General features: G+C 38.4%; 1 pseudogene across 2 annotated transcripts in view; it reads left to right on the forward strand.

Moving 5' to 3' along the window:
• Positions 1-6,261, forward strand: part of LOC110192325 (casein kinase I pseudogene) — a 46,343-nt pseudogene extending 40,082 nt beyond the window's left edge. For both annotated transcript variants that reach the window (XR_013483586.1, XR_013483585.1), the window contains one exon: positions 3,853-6,261. The product of XR_013483586.1 is annotated as a casein kinase I pseudogene, transcript variant X2 (transcript). The remainder of the gene's footprint in view (positions 1-3,852) is intronic.
• The last annotated feature ends 6,168 nt before the right edge of the window (positions 6,262-12,429 follow it).

Genomic DNA, 12,429 nt, shown 5'->3' on the forward strand with positions numbered 1-12,429 from the left:
AGCAGAGAGAGAAATACTCTAAATGAATGTTAGCTACAAACCTAGACTTTGCCTTTCTATCACTCCTCCCTCCATTAACATCTTAGAACATGGGCTTCAAGTGGTGAATTGAGAAAACTGAGCTTACTTTGTTTTAGATGCACATGAGCACATGGGAAGGCACGTTCTCCTTTTTAGACGTATACAGCATCTGCATTCTGCCCTGTTGCCCCTCATCCTCATCCTCATTCTCACTTTTCTTTTTGAGTTTGAGCCAGGAAATCTGACAAGATGCAATACAGTTTGTGTTCCTGAAGTTGTTGGTATTTGTCCTTTGCTCTCAAAGAGTACCATGGCATCAGGAGAGTGATGTCATGAGTTGCAGGTGAATTGGGTTTAAGTGAGGCAGGGTTGTGCAGAGTCACCAGCCAGCCTCATTTTCTCCTCTGGAGCCCTCTGGGTCCAGTTGCCAGATACAGATCAGGTCAACTGGAGTCGACTGGAGATGGCCGTGGATGCAGTGGGAGACCTTGGCCTTTTGAAGCTAAGGTCTTTAACAGGTCTCAGTTTGACTGAGGCAACACCCATTCAGTGATACTGAAGTATCTTAATTGTGTGTAGAGTTAAGTTTTTTCTTAAGCCAATGGAAGATTTTCTAGAATTGAATGCTTCAAAATGCCATCAATGAAATAGCTGAACAGATTACTAGAAAATTTGTGTGTGAAGCAAGCCTCTAAAATATTCAGACATGAAGTTCCAACCAGGATCTGATGGCTTCCTGTTGTCCTTGTGTACGCATATACATGTGTGTCAGCACATGCACAACTTGCCTGTGTTTAGATATGTTAATCTCACTGAACCTGGGACTGTGTGTATGAATAGATATATAATGTGTGTATGCACGCATGTGTGTGTGTGCACCTGTGTGTGTATGTGTACTCATTTCAGTGAACCTGGAGCCTAAAGAGGATAGTTTGAGTATAAAGCCTGAGTTATGGGATCAGATGGTAAAAGCTTCTGGTTTCTCTACTGATTCAAATCACCAAGTCTCAAAAAGGCTATGAAGATGGAGCTAGTGCCAGGAGCCATAGGACTTAGGGAACTGATTAAATGAACCTTCAGCATATTTTTTTATTACTATCTGAGAAAGATAGGTCTCTTGTGTGACATGGTATATAAAATGATGGGCTTGGCATCAGGAAGAACTGGGTTCAAATCCAGTTTTTAACACTTCCTATCTGTGTGACCCTGGGCAGTTACTTATTGTCTCCTCTCTGAACCTTAGCTCTCTCATCTATAAAATGGGAACAATACTACACAGTTACCTATCCCTCAGAGTTGTGGAGCTCCAATGAAATAATGTCTGTACAGTGTTTTGCAAACTTTGAAATACTATATACAAACATCAGTTATTGTTGTTGTTGTTATTATATGTCATTGCCAGCTTTGATTTGTTGGCTACGGGCCATCACTATGCTAATCAGTATGGCCCTACTCTGCAGGAAGCTTGCAGAGAATTAGCACCTTTCTTATCTGTATAACTCAAACAACTCCATCATACCCAACCTTCTCTGCTGCAGAGAATATGGAAATTGATCAGTCACTTTAATTCATGCACGAGTAGGTGGAAATTGTTAGCCTATGGGTTTCGGACCATACAGGGTTTCAGGTATTCATGTAAACTATTGTTGCCTACATGCCTAATGCCATGGACAATCCAATCCTGTTCTCCCTGCCCCTTCTCTGTGGCTAAATACTAAAAACTTTCAATTAAGTTGAACTCAAATTTAGTTTATTTGGGTGTATCCTGCAGGGCGAGGATTCCAAAGTTTATTTATTTACCCAGTATTAATAAAAACAGGCAGTTAGGTGGGTCAGTGAATATATGCTGATCCTAGAGTCAGGAAGACTCATCTTGCTGAGTTCTAGTCTGGCCTCAGACATTTACTACCTGTGTTACCTGGGACATGTCACTTAACCCTTTTTGCCTGTTTCCTCATCTGTAAAATGAACTGGAGAAGAAAGTGGCAAACCACTCTAGTATCTTTGCCAAGAAAAGACTATATAGGGTTAGACATGGCCAAAAACTGTTTGGGCAACAGCTGTTAGCCAAAATATTCAGAAAAAAATGAGTTTTTGAGGTCGTTACCTGAGTGTTCTGTTATTGCCTGGGTGTTACCTATTTATCTTATTACCATCACCAAGTACTGTCCTCAGGCAGAGATTAAAATGATCTTGATTCTCTGGTAAGATGTGATTAAATTTTCATACCATCGTGAAGTTGGGCTTGTGGCCCTTCCCCTAGTGTGAACAGAAGGACTTGACAATTGCCTCAGGACCTGAAAATGGGCTAATGAGGAAGTGGCAGCTACATACGAGCAGTGCTTTTATTTAGAAAAGTAAATCATCATCCAGAAAGAGTTAGTGAGCACCTAGTATGTGTAGGGCATTGTTCCAGGAGTTGGAGAAATTAAGTGTTTATATAATAGATTCCATTCCCTTGAGGGTTTCACTGGCTATTGGTAGTGACATGAAAGAATGCTGTAAATAACTATTGATTAGAGAAATGCACATTAAAACAACTTTGAGGCACCACGTCCCACCTGCCAGATTGGGTAACATGACAGAAAAGGAAAACTGCAAATGCTGTTGGGAATGTGGAAGAATAGAACACTAATACATTGTTGATAGAGCTGTGAATTGGTCCCTAGAGGGCTATTTGGAACTATGCCCAGAGGGCTATAAAGTTGTGAATACCCTTTGACTCAGCTATACCAGTACCAGGTCTGTACCCCAAAGGGATCAAAGAAAAAGGGTAAAGACTCACATGTACAAAAAATAGTTATAGCAGCTCTTTCTGTGGTGGCCAAGAATTGGAAACTGAGGGGATGCTCGTCAGTTGGGGAATGGCTGGACAAGTTGTGGTATATGATTGTAATGGGATACTATTGTGCTATAAGAAATCATGGAGGGGATGGTTTCAGAAAAGCCTGGGAGGACTTGTAGGAGCAAATGTAGAGTGAAGGGAGCAGGACCAGGAGAACAATTTACACAGGAGCAGCAATGTGGCAAAGATGATGAACTGTGAAAGACTTAACTCTGATCATTACAATGATCCATGACAATTCCAAAGAAGTCATGATTATCCATGGTATCCACCTCCAGAAAGAGGGTTGATGGACTCAGAGACTTCAGACTGAAGCATAGTTTTTCCTTGTTTATTTCTTTCTTTCTGCAGGGCTTATGAGGGAATTTGTTTTGCATGACCATACATATCTATAATGGGCTTCATATTTTTTTCCCCTTTCTTTCTTTCTTTTTTTTAAATTATGTTTAGGCAGTTGGGGTTAAGTGACTTGCCCAGGGTCACACAGCTAGTGTCAAGTGTTTGGTCTGAGGCCGGATTTGAACTTAGGTCCTCCTGACTTCAGGGCCGGTGCTCTATCCACTGTGCCACCTAGCTGCCCCCAGCTCTTTTTTTTTTTTTTTGCCTTGTCAGTGGGTGGGGAAGTTGGTGGAAGGAAAGGAGAGAAAGCTAGAATGGAAAATAAAATAAAATTGAGTTCAAAAAATAAAGTCAGAAGCCAGATTATAGAGTTAAGAAGGGAGAGGAGAGCAGACTGACAGATTTTTCTAGGAGTATTCCCATGAAAAGTTGGAGAAATAAAGGGGCGACAAGTAATGAGGATTAGAGAGTGTAGTGTGATTTTATTTTTGTTTGTTTTGTTTTTTCAAATTTAGGCTTGAAGGAGGGGCCGTAAATTTAGGTGGGAAGTCAGAGTGGGTGGAACGATTTTTATAAATCCCGTGGGAGCCCTTGGCGGTAGGCAGTGGTACTATAGCACCACCTACCACTCTCTATCCATCTTGCAGCCGGGGCATTCGCTTTGACTATCCAACGCGGTTGAAGTCTTGGAAGCAGCTGCACCTTGAACCATCACAGATCTGCAGCCGAGAGCAGCCAGAACTTATTGTTTTAGCTGCGGCAGCTGGTATCCAGGGTTCTCGGGACTTATTGGTGTTATCTTGACTCCTGTTTTACATTCGGTGCCACCGTCTTTGGTTCCTGGAAACTCGAGTCTAGTGGGTGAGTCCTGCCCTGTCCCATCTCCTTCTCAGCAGCCTGGGGGGTCCCCTCTCCTCACGCTTGCAGAATGGCGAGTAGCAGTAGCAGCTGCAGCAGCAATATCCTCAGCTCCGAATTCATTGTTGGAGGGAAATATAAACTGATCCGGAAAATCGGGGCGGGCTCCTTTGGGGACATCTATCTGGCTGTCAACATCACCAATAATGAAGAATTGGCCGTGAAGCTAGAGTCTCAGAAGGCCAGGCACCCCCAGCTGCTGTATGAGAGCAGACTCTACAAGCTTCTGCAAGGTGGGATGGGTATTCCCCGAACCCGTTGGTATGGTCAGGAGAAAGACTATAATGTCCTTGTTATGGATCTGCTTGGACCTAGTCTTGAAGACCTCTTCAATTTCTGTTCCCGTAAGTTCACATTGAAAACCGTACTGATGTTGGCTGACCAGATGATTACCAGAATTGAATATGTGCATACAAAGAACTTTATACACAGAGACATTAAACCAGATAACTTCTTGATGGGTATTGGACGTCCACGAAATAGGGCTGGAGGGAAGAGAAAAAGGGGTGGGGCAGCTGCTAATAGATCTCAGGACCAGTCTTATTCAGGATTGAACCAGTTATTCCTTATTGACTTTGGTTTGGCTAAACGGTACCGAGATAACCGAACAAAACAGCATATACCCTACAGGGAAGATAAAAATTTCACCGGCACTGCCCGGTATGCCAGCATCAATGCACACCTTGGCATTGAGCAGAGCCGTAGGGATGATGTGGAGTCCCTCGGTTATGTCTTGATGTATTTCAACAAGAGCAGCCTGCCCTGGCAAGGAATAAAGGCTGCAACCAAGAAGCAAAAGTATGAAAAGATCATTGAAAAGAAAATGGCCATCCCCGTTGATGTTCTGTGTCAGGGCTTTCCATCAGAATTTGCCATGTATCTCAACTATTGCCGTGGCCTTCGCTTTGAAGAAGCACCCGATTACATGTACCTCAGGCAGCTATTTCGCATTCTTTTCAGAAGCCTGAACTACAAGTATGACTTCATGTTTGATTGGACACTCTTAAAGCAAAAAGCAGACCAAGAGCAGGCAGCCCCTTCTTCTGAGCAGGGTCCGCAGACACAGCCGCCGCCTCCTCCTCCTCCTCCTCCTTCACCTCCTCCTCCTCCTCCTCCTCCTCCTCCACCACCACCCAAAGTAACAAAACCAAGACGGGTAACGAGAAGGGTTTCCAAGCAGGAAGAGGAACAGACGAAGTAAAGCTGATGATCCAGACTCCAACTTGTTATTCTCCAAATCTGGAACTTTTAGTTCATATGTATACTTGCCAAGTGGTTGTGGGCAACCATTTACTTCTTGAAAATTTACCTAATTTCAGCATAAATTGACTGGTCAGCATTAGTGATGAATTATAGCCACTGTAATTGTTAATATTGCATTATATATAAATGTTAATATTGAGATAGTAAAACATGGTTCTAGTTTTCTATTGCATTTTTTTTCTAGTGAAAAGTTAACTAAATGTTTGACGTACAGATGGTGGAAAATTGTGCATATGACAATTTTTTGATATTTTTTATTTTGAACTGTACTGTTTTGAGATCTTGTTTCAAAACTATAGCATAAAGTTTTCAACTACAGTTGTTATAATTGTAAATGCTCATAATTGTGCACTCTTAGGGTACTTACCCTCCTTGCTGTTTCAAAGTTGTAAATGTAAACATTCTTAAAATTATTGACTTCAATGTACAAGCCAGCTGACAGGGTAGCAACCAAAGATTTCAGTTTTTAAGCATATGAAAGACTGTGCCTGCTTACTGTGCTAGAAATAACAGCATTTAAAGTGAAGATTTAAGAAAAACTTACTGACTACTAGATTATCTTTAGGATTCTGCATTAACTCTAATGTTCTTGGTTTAAAAAAGAAAAGCAATATGTTTGTCCCAGAAATTTAGTTAACATCTTAGAACTGAACATATGTACAAGTTGCTTAGATAAACATAAGAACTGTGAACATCTATATGACCTGGGGTTGTATTTTGATTTTGAAACTGAAAATTGTTTGCTGTAAGGAAAATACTTTGAAAAAAGAAAGAAATGCTTTGCTAATTTACTATAGAAAAAATATCTCTTCAATGTTTAAATAAAGTGTTTCTTGACAATTGTTGAATAAATCATTCCTTTGCAAATCATTTTACATTTAGTGTTATGTCTTTTTTTGTTGTTTTTTTTTTCCTTTAAAAAATTAAGACCATGCAAGATGGACAAATTAGCAAGTAGACAAAGAGAAATTGAAATTGGAGGGTGGCAGGGGGAGAGAGGGATGATGGATTGAAGAAACATCTGGAGAAGAAGGGAATGGATGTGATCAAAGTTACATGTACAAGAGCAAACCTTGTTGGGTGTGAAGAGGTCCCTTCTTCATGTGAGAAAAGGGTACTGGAGGAAATAGTATATACTGATGTCAGGAGGTATGAGATAAAGAAAAGGGGAAAAATTGAGTTCATAGTAAATACCCTCTATATCCATGATACATTAAAAGGCTAGGTCATTTACTGAGAGGGTGGGGTCTGAGGATGCCACAGAAAGCTTGAGTAAAGAAAACAGAACAGAAAAGGGATAAAGTTGGAGATTATGGGTAACAGGATTCAGATGGAAAGAAGTGCCAGATTTGGTATGGCCAGGATGCAGACATTAGACCCTCCAGGAGCAAGAGGTCTTTTCCACAGGTAATAGGAAGGCATCCAAACAATGTGTGGAATTTGGGGAAATTTTCCAACAGGTAACACTTTAGGTCTACTGAGGCAAGCTGTTGGCAGCAGTCACTCACTCAAAGGTTGCTGTACCAGTGGGAAGAGGGCACAGGCATGGCAACCCAAGTTCCAGAGTTCATGGAAACTGTGACTGAAAAGATCTCCTGATTCTTATTCCAAGGCTCATTCTGTTAGAGCATACTGCCTCTCTTGATGCTAAAATGCCTGAGCTAGAATTCTGTAGGTGCTTGGGTTTTCTTTCCTGGGGACTATCTTTTTACGTTGCCTTCATTTCTGAATATATGTTTTCTCTCCCTCCCCACCCCCCATCCCAGGCAGTGAACCATCCATTGTAACAAGATTTAAAGATGGGTGGGGTGGGGTGCCAAGCAGTTCAGCCAAACCTACAGATGTGTAAACCACCTCTGACAGGACAATCAATATTCCACAGCCATAGCCCCTCACCTCTGCAAAGAAGGCAAGAAGATGCTTTTTCTCGACTCTCCTTTCAGGTAAAGTGTGGCCAATTGTTTTTGTTGTTATTATTTTTGCAGTCGTTATATGAATTCATTTTCAGGTTCTTTTTACTGTACTGCACCAAATGCTAAAAATACCTCCCAGGTTTCTCTGAATTCTTAGTATTCCTTATTTATAGTGAAGTAATAATATGCCATTACATTCACAGACCACAATTGGTTTAGTTATTCTCCAAATGAGTGCTTCTATCTTGTTTGCGGTTATGTGCCACCACAAAAATTGCTGCTATGAATATTTTGGTGTGTATGAGACATTTATTTCTGTGTTGCGCCTCAGTGGAGTATATGCCTAGCAGGAGGATCTGTGGGTAAAAAGGTATGGACGTTTCAGCCACTTTTTTTATTAGCCTAACACCAAATTGCTCTCCAGAGTAGTTAGGCCAGTTCTTAGCTCCACCAACCATATGGAGCCAAAGGGCCTCTCCAGTATTCATTATTGCCGACTTCTCTACCCTTTGCCAATTTGCTGAGTGTCAGCCAAAATCTCAGAATTGCTTCCATTTGCATTCTATTTTAGATATCTTTTGTTTTTATCACTTAGATTTCCCCTTGTGTCCCTCCATCTCTACCCTCCCAAAGAGCCGTTGCTTAGAACAATGAATTTTTAAGCAGATCTTTAAAGAGGAAGAAGGGAAAAATCTGCAAGAGTGATCAGCGTGTCCCCTCAAAGCAGCAAAAACACGTGTGGAGCCCTACCTTTACAAAGCAGCTTAAGTTTGCTCTTTATCATTCGGCAGCATTCATTTTGGATAGTTTTGCACTTGTTTGGTTATAGTCATTGTGGTTTTCCTAGCTTTATTTCCTTTACTTCTGATCAATTCACGTAAGTTAGCCTGATTCTCTAAATTCATTATGTTCATTGTTTTTTTTTTTTATAGCTCAGTAATGTTCATTGCATTCTGTAATACAAGTTTTTTTTTTTTTAGCTATTACATAATGAATGGATGTTTACTTACCTTTTAGTTGTTTGTTACCTTACCAAGTGCTGCTATAAATATTTTGGTATCTATGGGGCCTTTCTTTTTTTGGAGTTTATGCTTTGGACTGGAATCTCAGGATCCTGGCCACTATCCCCTGCCACTTCATTTGTTCTCTAGAATGGCTGTCCTAATTCAGAGCTCCGAAAGCATTGCCTTAGTGCGCCTGTCTTCCTACAGCCCCTCCAACATTGACTATTCCCTTCTTTTGTCGTCTTTGCCACTTTGCTGGATGGGAGATGAAACAGGACAGATGCTTCTGATTGGCAGATCTTTTATTTGGAGTGATGTGGATCATTCATCCATGTAATCGTTAATAGTCTGCAATTCTGCTTTTGAGAACTGTTTGTTTATATCCTTTAACCACCTCTTCATTGGGGAATGACTTTTGGTTTGAAATATTTCTTAGGTGTCTTCATAACTAGCCCTTATTTGGTTAAGAATTCATCTCCTACTTGTTGCTGTGAAAGGTGTATGATCTGCTTTACTTCTAATTTTTTAATGATATGTTCTTTATATTCAGGTCATGTATCCATAAGAAGTTGATCTAAGCATAAGTTATACCAGGCTGCTTTCCAATTTCCCCAGAAGGTATGGTCTAATAAGGATTTCATTCCAAAGTTAATTATGTTTGGTAGTTTATCAAACATTGGGTTATACAGTTTGATTATTTTTAATTCTTTGTTCTATTGATCTATTTTCTGGTGGTGGTTGGTTTTATTTTTGTTTTTTTTTTTTTTGTTTTTTACCAGTACCAAATGGTTTTGATGGTGGCTGCTTTATACTATAGTTTGAGGCCTTGACATGCTATTTCCCCTTGATTCCTACCTTTTTTCATTATTCCCTTGATATTCTAGAACTTTTTTTTCCCCTCCAAATGAAGTTTGTTATTCTTTTCTTTAACTCTGTAGAATATCTTATTGGTAGTTTGATTGGTATAGCATTAAAAATGTAAATTGGCAGATTGACTCCTAAATATTTTCTGCGTTTTGTAGCTATCTTGAATGGCATTCCCATGTTGTTATTATTTAGAAATTCTGTTGATTTTTGTGTGTTTATTTTGTAGCTTGCAACTCTGCTGAAGCTATTAATTTTCTCAGGTAGTTTAGTTGTTGATTCCCTAGTATTTTCTAAGTAAAACCATCTTGTCAGCAAATAATCAGGTTTGCCTCATCTTTGTCCTACTTCATTCCTTTAATATACTTTTTTTGTCCTTTTGTGATTGTTAGCAGTTCTATTATCATATCAAATGACAGCAAGGAGAGAGGACATCTTTGCTTTACTCCTGTACTAATTGGGAATGGTGTATTTCCTGGCATATTTCCGTTTTATATGATGCTTGCCTTTGGTCAGTTATTCCACAAGCTTTTATTATATTGTAGGCAGGCACTGTACTAACAGCTGAGGTTATAAATAAAGGCAAAACCAGGCCCAGCTTTCAAGGAGCTTATGTTCTAATTGAGGGGAAATGCATACACACATGTATGAACAAATACATTAGGGGGGAAATCTTCATGTAGAAGGTGAGTTTTTAGCTGTGACTCTAGGGAAGCCAGGAGGAGGAGGAGTTAAGGAAGAAGAACATGAAGGACAAGCAGTGAAAATGCATGAAGCTGGGGGGATAGAGGGTATGAAGAACAGGAAGGAGGTCAGTATCATCAGATTACAGAGTGTGTGGGAGGAAGACTGGAAAGGTAGTGAAGGGGTTAGGTTATGAAACCAAACAGAATATTTTCTATTTGATCCTGGAAGTAATAAGGAGCCTCTTTATTTTATGGAGTGGGGGATTAGGTGATATGGTCAGAGTATTTAGGAAGATCACTTTGGTAGCTAAGTGGATAACTGACTAGACTGGGAAGAAACTTGAGGCAGGCAGAGAGAGCAGGAACATACAGAAGATACGGGAAGATATATAGTGGGGTTGGGTTGAGATCAATACATTTATGATATTAAAAATATCTTAACATACTTCTCTGCCTACATTTTGTAGGATCTTTAAAAAAGCATATATGAGTTATATTTTTTCAAAGATTTATTTTTTATACTTCAGGTTGGAATGTGGTTTGAGATGCATTTATTGTTAACATTCCAGTATGTTAATTCTTCCTATTGTTAAACCATTCTTCCTTATATCCTGGTATGAATTAATCTTGGTCATGATTGTTTCTTGAGTGAATGTTGTAATATTTTTGACAGAATTTTATTTAAAATTCTAAAATGATCCTGGTTTGTGATTCTCTCTTTCTTTTGCTTTCTCTGATTTTGGCATTAGGATTATATTTGTCTTATAAAAGGACTTTAGTAGAATGATTTCTTTCTCAGTTTTTGAAAATCATTTGTGTAGTATAAATATTAATTAATCTCTAAAAATTTGATAGAATTCTTCTGTAAATTCATCCAGAAAAGTCCCTTTAGTTATTCCTTTATGGCTAGTTCTATTTCTTCTTCTGAAATTATATTATTTAGGTTTCTAGTTTGGTCTTATGTTAATTTGGGCAATTTATATTTTCCGAAATAATCTATTTCTTTTATAGTCTTAGTTTTGTTGGTAAATAACCAAACATGGTAGCTTCTGATAACTCTCATTGTTTCTTCTGGTTTTGTTGTGATTTCACCTTGTTGCCCATTTGTGTTGTTGATTCGGTTTGCCTGTTCCTTTTGAATCAGACTGGCGTTAGCAATTGTATGGTTTGAAAGAGCGAGTTTTTACCTTGGTTTGTTAGTTGCATAGCCTTTTTTGGCTTGCAATTTATTTATCCTCGAATCTTAAAATTTCACTTGTTGTGATGATTCTGGGCTTGCTTATTTGTTGGCTTTCCAATTTTGTAAAAATACACTTTGAATTTATTAATCCTCTCCTTTTCTTTTTGGTAATATCTATTTTTAGGGATATTATTTTTGCCCTAGACAACTTTAGCTGCATCTCAAAAAGTTTGGTATGTTGTCTAATCCTTATTAATTGTCTTTCACATAATTATTCATTCTGGAATTTCTATGATTTCTCTCTGACCCACTAAAAATTATTTTACTCTGACTCACTCTTCATTTAGGATTTTGTTATTAAGTCTAGGCAGCACAGTGGATATAGGCACTTGACCTGGAGTGAGGAAGATCTGAGTTGAAATCTACCATAAGATACTTATTAGCTATGTGACCCTGGATAAGTCATTTCATCTCTATTTGCCTTAGTTTCCTGATATATAAAATGAGAATAATAATAATAACATTGGGAGGTTGTTGTGAGGATCAAATGAGATAATAGGCACCACAGTGCCTGGCACATAGTAGGCACCATATAAATGTTAGTGATGAGGAATATGTTGTCTCTGTTTAGATGTGTATCTTTTTTTACTCCCAGAAATGATTGCTATTTTGATTATATTATGGTCTTTAAAAGATATGTTTAATATTTCTGGTCCTAAATTTCTTAACAGTTTCTCTGTTCTAACACATGGTCACTTTTTGTAAAAGTGTCATGTAGTCCTGAGAAATATGTGCATTGTTATGTAGCGGGTCCATCAGAATGTACCATAAGTCTTTTAACTCAATTCTCCAACAATTTGCTCAATTCTATATTTCTCTTTTGTTTATATTTCTGATAGATTTATTCAATTGTGAGAGAGGAATATTCAGTTTCCTACTATCATTGAGTCACTATTGATGTCTTTTTGCGATTTATTTAATTCTTCCTTTATGAATTTAGATGCTATGACATTTATAGCATAAAATTTTGAAATTGATATTGATTTGTTGTCTCTAGTTCCTTTCAGCTTATTGAATTTTCTTGTTTATCTCTTTATATTCTGAATTTTTCTTTTTGCTTTGTCTGATACTGTGATTTCAACTCTTACTTTTTGGATTCACCTGAAGCATAATATATTTTATTCCAGCCTCTCAATTTTATTCTCAGTGTATTTTTCCTTTTTTCATGTTTCTTGCAAATAATCATTTTGAGGTTTTCTTATTTAGTCTTTCCTTCTCTTTCATTTTATTGGATGGATTAGTTAGGTTTATATTCTCCTCCATTAATGTCTCTATGATATTTTTTATTATGATTTTTTTGTTTGTTTCCTTTCCTCTTTTATGCAGTATTCAGCCA

Source organism: Phascolarctos cinereus, unplaced genomic scaffold, assembly GCF_003287225.1.
Source record: "Phascolarctos cinereus isolate Bilbo 61053 unplaced genomic scaffold, phaCin_HiC Scaffold_8;HRSCAF=390, whole genome shotgun sequence".
NCBI lineage: Eukaryota > Metazoa > Chordata > Mammalia > Diprotodontia > Phascolarctidae > Phascolarctos > Phascolarctos cinereus.